The following is a 13,948-nucleotide window of genomic DNA, read 5'->3' on the forward strand; positions in this document are numbered from 1 at the left end:
TTTTTTATTTGGGAAATTGTTCTGACAATTCAGGACTATGGAGCTAATGAAGGCAATGGAGGAGAGGGAAGGTCAGGGACCAGGGTAGGCAAACAAGAGGGTGCAGGAGATACAGAGCACTGACAGCAGCACCGTAATACAGAGCACTGACATCAGCACCGTGACATACAGCGCTGACAGCAGCTCCGTGACATACAGCGCTGACAGCAGCTCCGTGACATACAGCGCTGACAGCAGCTCCGTGACATACAGCGCTGACAGCAGCTCCGTGACATACAGCACTGACAGCAGCTCCGTGACATACAGCGCTGACAGCAGCTCCGTGACATACAGCGCTGACAGCAGCACCGTGACATACAGCGCTGACAGCAGCTCCGTGACATACAGCGCTGACAGCAGCTCCGTGACATACAGCGCTGACAGCAGCTCCGTGACATACAGCGCTGACAGCAGCTCCGTGACATACAGCGCTGACAGCAGCTCCGTGACATACAGCGCTGACAGCAGCTCCGTGACATACAGCGCTGACAGCAGCTCCGTGACATACAGCGCTGACAGCAGCTCCGTGACATACAGCGCTGACAGCAGCTCCGTGACATACAGCGCTGACAGCAGCTCCGTGACATACAGCGCTGACAGCAGCTCCGTGACATACAGCGCTGACAGCAGCTCCGTGACATACAGCGCTGACAGCAGCACCGTAAGCAGCCCCAGGAGGAAGTCAGCACAGCACAGGGATGGTGTGATCCCCTCATAATAAGAACCCCCAGGAGGAAGTCAGCACAGCACAGGGATGGTGTGATCCCCTCATAATAAGAACACCCAGGAGGAAGTCAGCACAGCACAGGGATGGTGGGAACCCCTCATAATAAGCAGCCCCAGTAGAAATATGACACCGCTCAACCTCTTCAAAGAGGAGGGTAGGGGCATATAGTACGGTGTGCTTTTTTGGGTCAGGGAAGTGAGCCAAATGAATTAAGAAGGTCTGTGTGCTTGATTCCAAAAATTGTTTATAGACATATACATGGTCTACTGATCACATGTGTTGAATTCCTCCGAGATCCATGCCTCATTCATTTTTAGAAATGTGAGGTAGTTAACACTGTGGTGAGCTAGGCGAGTACGCTTATCGGTCACAATCCCCCCTGCTGCGCTGAACGTCCTTTCGGACAGGACACTGGATGAGGGGCAAGCCAACAGTTCGATTGCAAATTGGGCAAGCTCTGGCCAGAGGTCAAGCCTGCCCACCCAGTAGTCTAGGGGTTCATCACTCCTCAGAGCGTCCACATCGGCCGTTAACCCAATGTAGTCGGACACCTGACGGTCTAGGCGTTCCCTGATGCTGGATCCGGATGACACCTGTCGATGGGTCGGCTGAAAGAATGACCTCATATCCGAAGTCACCAACACATCTTCAAACCGGCCTCTTCTTGCAGGCGCTGTTGGATTGGTACCCGCAAATCCTTCTCTGGGAGTGGGAATTGCTCCTCTGCCAGCGCACGCAAAAGCAGAATGCAGCATTTCTCGAAGCAAGGCCTGGAAGTGCTGCATTCTGACAGCCCTCTGCGACGGCGGTAACATTTCCGCCATTTTGTGTTTGTACCGGGGGTCTAAGTACGTTGCCACCCAGTACTGGTCCTTGACCCTCATGCTTTTTATACGGGGGTCCCTATTAAAACACTGGAGCATGAAGGCCCCCATTTGCACTAAAGTGGAAGCGGTGTGGTGGCCTGGCTCCTGCTCATCATCCAGGATAATGTCGTCCTCTTCATTCTCCTCTCCCCATCCTCGCACAACAGGGATCCCAGAAAGGTTTAAAGCATGCTCTTCTTGCTCCTGCTCATCCGCCCCGGCACCATCCTCCTCTGACTCCTCATCAGACTCCTGTTGTTGACTTGTCTCAGATAGAGTAGCCCCCCCTGGGAATTCATCCAGCATTGCGACTTCCTCATCTTCCCGCTCCTGCTCCTCCACAGCCTGATCAATGACACGACGCAATGCACGCTCCAGAAAGAAGGCATAAGGTACCATGTCACTGATGGCGCCATGGCTGCGACTGACCAGTTTGGTGATCTCCTCAAATGGCCGCAGAAGTCTGCATGTGTCGCGCATGAGCAGCCACTGGCGCGGTGAAAAAAAACCCAGCTCCCCAGAACCGTTTCTTTCGCAGAGTTCATACAGGTAGACGTTAACTGCACGTTTCTGCTGGAGCAGCCTATCAAGCATATAGAAGGTTGAGTTCCATCGCGTCGGGCAATCGCAAATAAGACGTCTGACCGGCAGATGGTGTCGCCGCTGAATGTCAGCAAGGCGAGCCATGGCCGTGTAAGATCTTCTGAAATGGGCCGAGATTTTCCTTGCCTGCCGCAAGATGTCCTGGACCCCAGGGTATTTGACAAGGAATCGCTGCACGACCAAGTTTAAGACGTGTGCCATGCACGGCACGTGCGTGATTTTGCCCTGTTTCAATGCGCTAAGCAGATTGGCACCGTTGTCACACACCACTTTACCAACTGTCAAATTGAGCGGTGTTAGCCACTCATCTGCCTGTGAACGCAAAGCTGAAAGGAGTGCCGGGCCAGTGTGGCTCTTTGCTTCCAGGCACAACAGACGCAGCACGGCATGGCAACGTCTCACCTGGCATGTGGAATAGGTTCTGGGGAGCTTGGGCGGTGCAGTGGAAGAGACGCTAGCAGCGGAAAAGGAGGAGGCAGCTGAGGAGGAGAGGGAGGAGGATGGAGTAGGAGGAGGAGAAGAAGAGTCAGGCCTGCATGCAATCCGTGGCGGTAAAACCAAATCTACACGGGTGCCACGGGTTACATGCTTGACGGCCGTCAGAAGGTTCACCCAGTGGGCAGTAAAACTGATATACCTTCCCTGCCCGTGTTTGCTAGACCACGTGTCTGTGGTCAGATGTATCTTGGCACCGACACTGTGTGCCAGAGATACATTCACTTGCCGCTGAACATGGCCATATAGCTCTGGGATGCCCTTCTCTGAGAAATACTTCCTTCCTGGGACCTTCCATTGTGGTGTTCCAATGGCCACAAATTTGCGAAAGGCCTCCGAGTCCACCAGTTTATATGGCAGTAGTTGGCGGGCTATGAGTTCTGACAAGCCAGCCGCCAACCGTTGGGCAAGAGGGTTATCCGGCGTCATCATTTTTTTACGCTCAAACATTAGGCCCACGGAAGCCTGCCTTTTTGCAGAAAAATGTGAGCTTGGCGTGATGGAAGGTGGAGTGGAGGACAATTGTGAGGAGAGAGGAGAAGGAGAAGTAGAAGACGAGGCTGGACGGTGAGAGCCTGCAGTGTGGCTTTGTGTGTTCCGTTGCTCCCACTGGGCTCGGTGATGGCTGCTCATGTGCCTTCTTAAGGCGGTCGTCCCTAGGTGAGTATTGGGCTTACCGCGACTAACGCGTTGACTGCAAAGATTGCAGATGGCAACGCTATTGTCAGCAGCGGACACGTTAAAAAAAGCCCACACTGCGGAGCCATGTGCCGGTGTCCTGGGAGCGCCAGATGTGACCGTACATGGTCGATGACTCGCTCCTGATACATTTGCAGTCTGCTTTGTCCCTGCTGTGCAATGTAAGTCATTGCTGCTTCTCCTCCCTATCTGCTGGTCCATATCTCCCTCTGAACTCCCCTCCTCTTCCTCTCTTGTGGGCACCCACGTGACATCACTAGACACGTCATCATCAACGTCACCTTCCCCACCGCTATAAGTAGAGTAGGCAGCAACACCGGGGACCAACCTCCTCCTTGGGCTGATCTGGGTACTGGCGTCAGACTGCTGAGTAGCGCTTGTTGCTACCTCCTCTTCCTGATCCAATACCAAGAGTGGCTGCGCATCAGAAATGTCCTCTTGATATGGATCGGAAAATAATTCCAGTGACTCAAGCGGAAGGTATGTGGTGGTGGTGGTGGTGGTCGTGTTGTTGGTGGTAGTGTCTTTGGGGGTGCACATAGCAGAGAGTGAAGAAGAGGGTGCAGATCGAGAGGATGAGGAGGGTGCAGAAGAGTAAGGCTGAGCGAGCCACTCAACCAAGTCTGGTGCATCCTTTAAAGTAATTGAACGCACCTTCTGCAACTTCCCACTTTGGCTCAAGCCTGTTGCTCCTGCCCTACCCCTACCACCCCTGCGGAAGGGCCTGCCTCTTCCTCTGCATGTCATTTTTTAAATGACCCTGTGACAAAACTCTTAGTCCCTATACCGCTGAAGGACTGCTGCAGTATAGGTGAGCGGTCAGCAGTGGTGCACGTCAACCCTATCTATTGTGGACCTATAGCGGTCCTTACAGAACAGCAGACTGTACCGCACTCAAGCCTATGTACCGTAGCACCCTATACCAAGTTACCAGTCCTTATAAGAACTTTTGTGGACCAAGCAGGTTGTGTGTTAGTGATTAGCAGACTGTACGTCAGTCCCTATACCAATGAAGGACTGCTGCAGTATAGGGCAGCGGTCAGCAGTAGTGCACGGCAACCCTATGTATTGTGGACCGATAGCGGTCCTTACAGAACAGCAGACTGTACCGCACTCAAGCCTATGTACCGTAGCACCCTATACCAAGTTACCAGTCCTTATAAGAACTTTTGTGGACCAAGCAGGTTGTGTATTAGTGTTTAGCAGACTGTACGTCAGTCCCTATACCGCTGAAGGACTGCTGCAGTATAGGGCAGCGGTCAGCAGTAGTGCACGGCAACCCTATGTATTGTGGACCGATAGCGGTCCTTACAGAACAGCAGACTGTAACGCACTCAGGCCTATGTACCGTAGCACCCTATACCAAGTTACCAGTCCTTATAAAAACTTTTGTGGACCAAGCAGGTTGTGTATTAGTGTTTAGCAGACTGTACGTCAGTCCCTATACCGCTGAAGGACTGCTGCAGTATAGGGCAGCGGTCAGCAGTAGTGCACGGCAACCCTATGTATTGTGGACCGATAGCGGTCCTTACAGAACAGCAGACTGTAACGCACTCAGGCCTATGTACCGTAGCACCCTATACCAAGTTACCAGTCCTTATAAGAACTTTTGTGGACCAAGCAGGTTGTGTGTTAGTGATTAGCAGACTGTACGTCAGTCCCTATACCAATGAAGGACTGCTGCAGTATAGGGCAGCGGTCAGCAGTAGTGCACGGCAACCCTATGTATTGTGGACCGATAGCGGTCCTTACAGAACAGCAGACTGTACTGCACTCAGGCCTATGTACCGTAGCACCCTATACCAAGTTACCAGTCCTTATAAAAACTTTTGTGGACCAAGCAGGTTGTGTATTAGTGTTTAGCAGACTGTACGTCAGTCCCTATACCGCTGAAGGACTGCTGCAGTATAGGGCAGCGGTCAGCAGTAGTGCACGGCAACCCTATGTATTGTGGACCGATAGCGGTCCTTACAGAACAGCAGACTGTAACGCACTCAGGCCTATGTACCGTAGCACCCTATACCAAGTTACCAGTCCTTATAAGAACTTTTGTGGACCAAGCAGGTTGTGTGTTAGTGATTAGCAGACTGTACGTCAGTCCCTATACCAATGAAGGACTGCTGCAGTATAGGGCAGCGGTCAGCAGTAGTGCACGGCAACCCTATGTATTGTGGACCGATAGCGGTCCTTACAGAACAGCAGACTGTACTGCACTCAGGCCTATGTACCGTAGCACCCTATACCAAGTTACCAGTCCTTATAAGAACTTTTGTGGAACAAGCAGGTTGTGTGTTAGTGATTAGCAGACTGTACGTCAGTCCCTATACCGCTGAAGGACTGCTGCAGTATAGGTGAGCGGTCAGCAGTGGTGCACGTCAACCCTATCTATTGTGGACCGATAGCGGTCCTTACAGAACAGCAGACTGTAACGCACTCAGGCCTATGTACCGTAGCACCCTATACCAAGTTACCAGTCCTTATAAGAACTTTTGTGGACCAAGCAGGTTGTGTGTTAGTGATTAGCAGACTGTACGTCAGTCCCTATACCAATGAAGGACTGCTGCAGTATAGGGCAGCGGTCAGCAGTAGTGCACGGCAACCCTATGTATTGTGGACCGATAGCGGTCCTTACAGAACAGCAGACTGTACTGCACTCAGGCCTATGTACCGTAGCACCCTATACCAAGTTACCAGTCCTTATAAGAACTTTTGTGGACCAAGCAGGTTGTGTGTTAGTGATTAGCAGACTGTACGTCAGTCCCTATACCAATGAAGGACTGCTGCAGTATAGGGCAGCGGTCAGCAGTAGTGCACGGCAACCCTATGTATTGTGGACCGATAGCGGTCCTTACAGAACAGCAGACTGTAACGCACTCAGGCCTATGTACCGTAGCACCCTATACCAAGTTACCAGTCCTTATAAGAACTTTTGTGGACCAAGCAGGTTGTGTGTTAGTGATTAGCAGACTGTACGTCAGTCCCTATACCAATGAAGGACTGCTGCAGTATAGGGCAGCGGTCAGCAGTAGTGCACGGCAACCCTATGTATTGTGGACCGATAGCGGTCCTTACAGAACAGCAGACTGTAACGCACTCAGGCCTATGTACCGTAGCACCCTATACCAAGTTACCAGTCCTTATAAGAACTTTTGTGGACCAAGCAGGTTGTGTGTTAGTGATTAGCAGACTGTACGTCAGTCCCTATACCAATGAAGGACTGCTGCAGTATAGGGCAGCGGTCAGCAGTAGTGCACGGCAACCCTATGTATTGTGGACCGATAGCGGTCCTTACAGAACAGCAGACTGTACTGCACTCAGGCCTATGTACCGTAGCACCCTATACCAAGTTACCAGTCCTTATAAGAACTTTTGTGGACCAAGCAGGTTGTGTGTTAGTGATTAGCAGACTGTACGTCAGTCCCTATACCAATGAAGGACTGCTGCAGTATAGGGCAGCGGTCAGCAGTAGTGCACGGCAACCCTATGTATTGTGGACCGATAGCGGTCCTTACAGAACAGCAGACTGTAACGCACTCAGGCCTATGTACCGTAGCACCCTATACCAAGTTACCAGTCCTTATAAGAACTTTTGTGGACCAAGCAGGTTGTGTGTTAGTGATTAGCAGACTGTACGTCAGTCCCTATACCGCTGAAGGACTGCTGCAGTATAGGTGAGCGGTCAGCAGTGGTGCACGTCAACCCTATCTATTGTGGACCGATAGTGGTCCTTACAGAACAGCAGACTGTACCGCACTCAAGCCTATGTACCGTAGCACCCTATACCAAGTTACCAGTCCTTATAAGAACTTTTGTGGACCAAGCAGGTTGTGTATTAGTGTTTAGCAGACTGTACGTCAGTCCCTATACCGCTGAAGGACTGCTGCAGTATAGGGCAGCGGTCAGCAGTAGTGCACGGCAACCCTATGTATTGTGGACCGATAGCGGTCCTTACAGAACAGCAGACTGTAACGCACTCAGGCCTATGTACCGTAGCACCCTATACCAAGTTACCAGTCCTTATAAGAACTTTTGTGGACCAAGCAGGTTGTGTGTTAGTGATTAGCAGACTGTACGTCAGTCCCTATACCAATGAAGGACTGCTGCAGTATAGGGCAGCGGTCAGCAGTAGTGCACGGCAACCCTATGTATTGTGGACCGATAGCGGTCCTTACAGAACAGCAGACTGTAACGCACTCAGGCCTATGTACCGTAGCACCCTATACCAAGTTACCAGTCCTTATAAGAACTTTTGTGGACCAAGCAGGTTGTGTGTTAGTGATTAGCAGACTGTACGTCAGTCCCTATACCAATGAAGGACTGCTGCAGTATAGGGCAGCGGTCAGCAGTAGTGCACGGCAACCCTATGTATTGTGGACCGATAGCGGTCCTTACAGAACAGCAGACTGTACTGCACTCAGGCCTATGTACCGTAGCACCCTATACCAAGTTACCAGTCCTTATAAGAACTTTTGTGGACCAAGCAGGTTGTGTATTAGTGTTTAGCAGACTGTGCGTCAGTCCCTATACCGCTGAAGGACTGCTGCAGTATAGGGCAGCGGTCAGCAGTAGTGCACGGCAACCCTATGTATTGTGGACCGATAGCGGTCCTTACAGAACAGCAGACTGTACCGCACCCAAGCCTATGTACCGTAGCACCCTAGACAGACCAAGTTACCAGTCCTGATAAAGAGCTTTGTGGAACAAGTGAGTTGTGAATGATTAGCAGACTGCAGCAGAAGGGCAGCAGTCAAGTATAATATTCTTTCTATATTTGGAAGAAAGAATATTATACGTGTACAAGCCTATTACCGTACCACTGATACCAGTCCTGAAAAGAACCTTTGTGGAACTAATAGTAACAGCAAGTCTTTAAAATTATCCTCACTGCCTGACACACTGCTTCCTGCCTGTCCCTATACAAATTGGCAAAAAAGAGTAGGCTGGAACGATTAGCTGGAACAGCTCTTTTGTGGACCTGATAGTAACAGCTAATGATGATGATGATGATGATGATGAAGAAAGACTAATCTGGCTGAGCTGTCCCTAAAATAGCAGCATACAGCGCTCTGTCCCTTTATCTAAACTGACAAAAGAAACTCAGGCTGCTGACCTAACACCTATACCAGTCCTGAAAAGAACTTTTGTGTACCAAATAGCTAGCGTTTTCTCTGTCCCTACTCCACACAGGATCCTTTCCCTACAGTGACAGAAGAAAGAATGTAAAATGGCCACCGGATCGGGTGTATTTATAGGTTAGGGGGAATGTCCAAGTGTCCATGAGCTGTCATGTCTCAATTGGTTGTCCTGTAACACATGATAAACGTGTCACGAAAGGTTAAAGTTCTTGTATACATTAAACACGTAAGTCCGCCGGGGCGAACGACGGAAAAAGGCGTTCGAACCCGCGGACGGCGAAAGTCGGAAATTCGCCGCGAAACGACCGCCGGGCGAACCGTTCGGCCATCACTACCTGTCAATGTCCTTGTCCATGATTTCAGGAACCCGTATCTGTCGATGTGCTTGTCCGTGATTCCAGGAACCCGTATCTGTCAATGTCCTTGTCTGTGATTTCAGGAACTCATATCTCTCAATGTGCTTGTCCGTGATTCCAGGAACCTGTATCTGTCAATGTCCTTGTCTGTGATTTCAGGAACTCATATCTCTCAATGTGCTTGTCCGTGATTCCAGAAACCGTATCTGTCAATGTCCTTGTCTGTGATTCCAGGAACCCGTACCTGTCAATGTCGTTGTCCATGACTTCAGGAACCTGTATCTGTCAATGCCCTTGTCCGTGATTCCAGGAACCCGTATCTGTCAATGACCTTGTCTGTGATTCCAGGAACTCGTATGTGTCAATGTCCTTGTCCGCTCTCCTGATAACGACCCCAAACACACCTTCAAAACCACCACTGCCTGGCTGAGGGTAAAGTGATGGACTGGCCAAGCATGTCTCTAGACCTAAACCCTATTGATCATCTGTGGGACATCCCCAAACGGAAGGTGGAGGAGCACAAGGTCTCTAACATCCACCAGCTCCGTGATGTCATCATGGGGGAGGGGAAGAGGACTCCAGTGACAACCTGTGAAGCTGTGGTGACCTCCATGCCCAAGAGTGTGAAGGCAGTGCTGGAAAATAATGGCGGCCACACAAAATATTGACACTCTGGGCCCAATTTGGAGATTTTCACTTAGGGGTGTACTGACTTTTGTTGCCAGCAGTTTAGACATTAATGGCTGTGTGTTGAGTTATTTTGAGGGGACAGGAAATTTACACTGTTATACAAGCTGTACACTCACTACTTTACATTGTAGACAAGTGTCATTTCTTCAGTGTTATCACATGAAAAGATTTACACAAATGTCACTGAGGGGTGTACTTACTTTTGTCAGATTCTGTATACTGGGGGTGTATATATAGCACAGTTCTCATGTCTGTACACTGGATGGTGCTCTCGCTCCATGATAATCCAGCAGATGGGTTGATGCTGCGGACGGCCAGAAGAGGTCGATGTTGGATCTGCAATCATTCAGTATAAGGGTGAAATTGGAGGAAAGGTACCCAGAGATGGAGAGGAGATCCTTAGGGAAAGGTATGGAGCCCTCAACTGACTTCTGTACAGAGAGACCTCCATACTGCATAGTGCAGGATACCCATCCAGTATAAACACCCCTCCCCCAGTATGAACACCCTGCCTCCGGTCACCATCTGACCCCCTCAGTTTTTCAGCACAATATTTCCATTGCCAGCTTCATTCATTGTGTTGTCTCCATGACCCCTCATAGCACCCTGAAACATGCTGAGATCTGGGTGCTGCACCCCCCTAACTACAGTACCCCCCACACTGGTCACCATATACACATAACCCCCCTAACCAACATCATCAACTCTGTGATCTTTGTACAGCACTGCGGTATATGTCAGAGATATATGTATAATAATAGTGTGTGACTGTGGGGGAGGGGAGATTAAAGTGTAAATTTTTGTTTATTAAAAAAACTTACAAACATAATAAAAACATATTTACATATATACAAAATAAATAAAAATATTTATATAAACATAAGTAGCTTAAATCAGGATAGCAAAAACATAAAGAAAACAAAATATACCAACCTGAACAAAGCCATAACCTCCACCTAAAACACCCTCAGGATAAGAAACCATGACACATGTAACCCATGCATGCAGCCTTTTTCCAAAAATCCAATTATATAAAAATCTAGGGGATGTGGAAGGACAGAAAGTAAGCACACCCAGAGACTGACAAAAAGGGGACCTGACATTCCTCCACGCCTTTGTCCAGGCCCCCAGCCACCACCTGTCCTTCTCAAGACCCCCAATCTTCCCAACCATGACTTCAAGCAGGAAAGGAAAAGGATACCCAGAGCCCCACCCACCCGCTTGTATGACTTCATATTGAAAGGGCACCAAAGCAAGAAATGGTCCATTGTCTCTTCCACACCACCACATTCCACTCTTGGACAACCACAGTTCTCCACAGAGCAATGCTTCAGGTTGCCCTTCACATAGAGTCTGCCATGGAACAAGCGCCAGGCCAAATCCCGAAACTTTAAAGGGATTCTCTCTAGATTGAGCAAACGCAGACCCTCCCTCATAACAGGGCAATCCCTCAAGGCCAGTGGCTCTCTAAAGGCAGATTCAACTACCCTCCTCTCCAGGTCCTTCATAGGAATAGGCTTAATTTCCTCTGCCGTCACTCAACATACTGCTCCATCACCGAGTCTACCTCCTCTGCCTCCTTTGTCCCAGAGATGAAAACATACATTTCATCATTATAGGCCACAACCCTCAGAGGAGGCTAACCAGGAATTCTCAAAGGCACTATGCACAGTGGTCTGCTCTCTAACCTCTGGGTGAAGGGATCGATTGAGCCAACCTCAAAGGGCCATCCGATCCAACCATTCACAAGCATGAAGCTTTCTGACCCTCTGTACAAGGTCTTCAGCCAATCGATAAAGCCCCCCTCCAGGCCATACTTGCCAAGAAGCAGCCATAGGTACTCATGATTGACCCGATCAAAAGCTTTAGCCTGATCCAATGCCAGCAGGTACTTACTCCAGCCTGCAGCCCTGCACCGCTCCAATGGCCTCCCGGACAGCTAACACCCCTAAAAAAGTGCTTCTACCCTGAACTGAACAGTGCTGATGGATAGAAAGTAGATCGTCTGCTACAGATGACAAATGGCAGAAAATTATTTTTGCCAGTATCTTCATATCAACATTGTGAAGGCTAATGGGCCGCTAATTCTCAATTCTTGAGGAATCCTTAGAAGAATCACTGCAGATTGTCGCATGGAGGGAGAGAGTGAATTCTCTCTCAGACAGCCAATAAAAGCCTCCACCAAATATGGGGCCAGAGTAACCTTAAAGTGCTTATAAATCTTGGATGTCAACCCATCTGGCCCAGGCGACTTCTTAATGGCAAGCTTATCAATAGCCTTAACCACCTCATCTGCTGTGATGTCATCTGTCAAACTCGCAAGAGAACTTCCATTTCCCAGTCCTGGAATAGAATGGAATTTTCTGGAAGAGAATCCAGAAAACTTGATGCCTGCCTGACCAAGGTCCATCCTGCCCAGGAGGTCAGCTTAATATGACCTGGCAGTTTCCAGGATCCCTGACTTGGACTTTGTCAAGCAACCTGTACTGTCAACCAGGCCTGCAACTGACGTAACTGCTCTACCTTGTTTGCAATTCTGGTAAGGGTCGGGCAAGTGATATTTCCCATAATCCCTTTCCAGAACCAAAGATGCATGTCTGTCATATTGACACTCCCTGAGCGAGAGTTTAAACTCCAGAGATCATCCCGGGATCTCCATTATTCCACACAAGCCTATCAAGCTTTCTCTGCCGATGCTGGTAGGTGACGTACTTATCAAGCTGTTTATTTCTTCCTATGGCCTTGAAAAACCCAACAATCCTTCGTTTTGTAAGCTCCCACCACTCTGACTTACTGCTGCAAAAGTCCATTAATGATCCTGTGCTTGAAAAAAATCCTCAAAGGATTTACTCACCTTCACATCGTCTAGGAGTGCCGAATTTATCTTCCAGGTACCCCTCCCCTAGGTGGTGTATCGGGGCTCTTCAGAGTCACAGACAGAATACAGTATTCAGAAAACTCCACCGCCTGACACACTGGTGCTGAGAAGGCAGAGTTTCCCTTTAAAACACTGACTACTACCTCACTGAAAAGTGAATCCCGTGTCATCTGGGCAGCAATGAATGTGCACATCAACCAGACCTGCCTCTCTGGTTATTTTGTTCAAGAAAAAGTCGTCACAGTCCAGCCTGGCTCCGGTACCTTTCCTGTCCTTAGTCCTAGTGATGGTGTTGAAATCGCCACTGAAGACAACTTGCCAGACTGTAAAAAGAAAAGGCTTGATCTTCATGAAGAGGCATTTTCTGTCCTGGGGCTCATAGATGTTGAGCAGATGCAGGTCCTGCCCCCGATGGAGACGTCTAAGACCATGCATCTCCCCATTTCTACCTCAATAATCCACCGACAGGTTACCATGCCGGAAAAAGTACCGCAACTCCAGTGTAAGGCTCGGCCGCAAGAGGCCAGGAAGAGGGGCCGCACCTCCACTCCTTCTTTGCCAGATGAATACTAGCCATACTAGACAACTGGGTCTTTTGCAAAAAGGAAATATCAGCATGTTACGTCATGTTACGAGCACTTACTGATTTTATGCTGGCCACCTTCAGTGGAGTGGGAACTGCCATCAGAATGATTGAAGTATACGTTTCTTAGCCTGCTCATCCACCTCCCTTCCTGGAGACCCTACACGCTTGAATGTTCCTTGTATTTTCTCCTCCATAGACTCAACATCAGAAGAACTTCTACCCCCCACCTCAGAAAACACCTCAAAAGCATTTTCCACCTCCACCGTCCCAGGTTCAGGAGCTTTGACATTCTTCCTCTTTCTCCTCCTCTTAGCCTTTTTTCTTTTAGCCTCCAACCATTCCATATACTCATTTGACAATCTCAATGGCAGAACCCCCTCACTTTGTTCCCCAGGACATCCTCAGCCAACCCCCCCGCCCATTAACCCCACCCCCACATAATTTACCCCAACTTCTACATCTTTCACCCTGATTTCCACATCATTCACCTTGCATTCTGCAACAGCCACCCCCATTCCCTTTCCACCTCCCCCTCCACCATCATCCAATCCATCCCTCACTTCACCCCTTGGTGTCTGCCAACCTCCAGCCACACTTCTGCCATGCCGAGGAGGAGGGGTTGGCACCACCATACATTCTGGTCCAGCACCCTCCACTGCCTTCACTACACTAGGAGGAACAATAGGTGCAGACACAGACTTGACAACCACACTTTCTGACACTGACTGGGAGATCACAGACACCACAGAGGGCCTCTGTCAGAAACCATGAATCAAACTGAGACAGAAGTACAATTAAATCACACTTGTTTATTAATAAAAATAAAAAAGGTAAATAGAAAAAGCGTATTCAAGCATAGCCAGAGTCTAGTAAC

This window comes from Lithobates pipiens, unplaced genomic scaffold (assembly GCF_037356315.1).
Source record: "Lithobates pipiens isolate NorthernLeopardFrog02 unplaced genomic scaffold, aLitPip1_a1.2 Scaffold_27, whole genome shotgun sequence".
Classification (NCBI taxonomy): domain Eukaryota; kingdom Metazoa; phylum Chordata; class Amphibia; order Anura; family Ranidae; genus Lithobates; species Lithobates pipiens.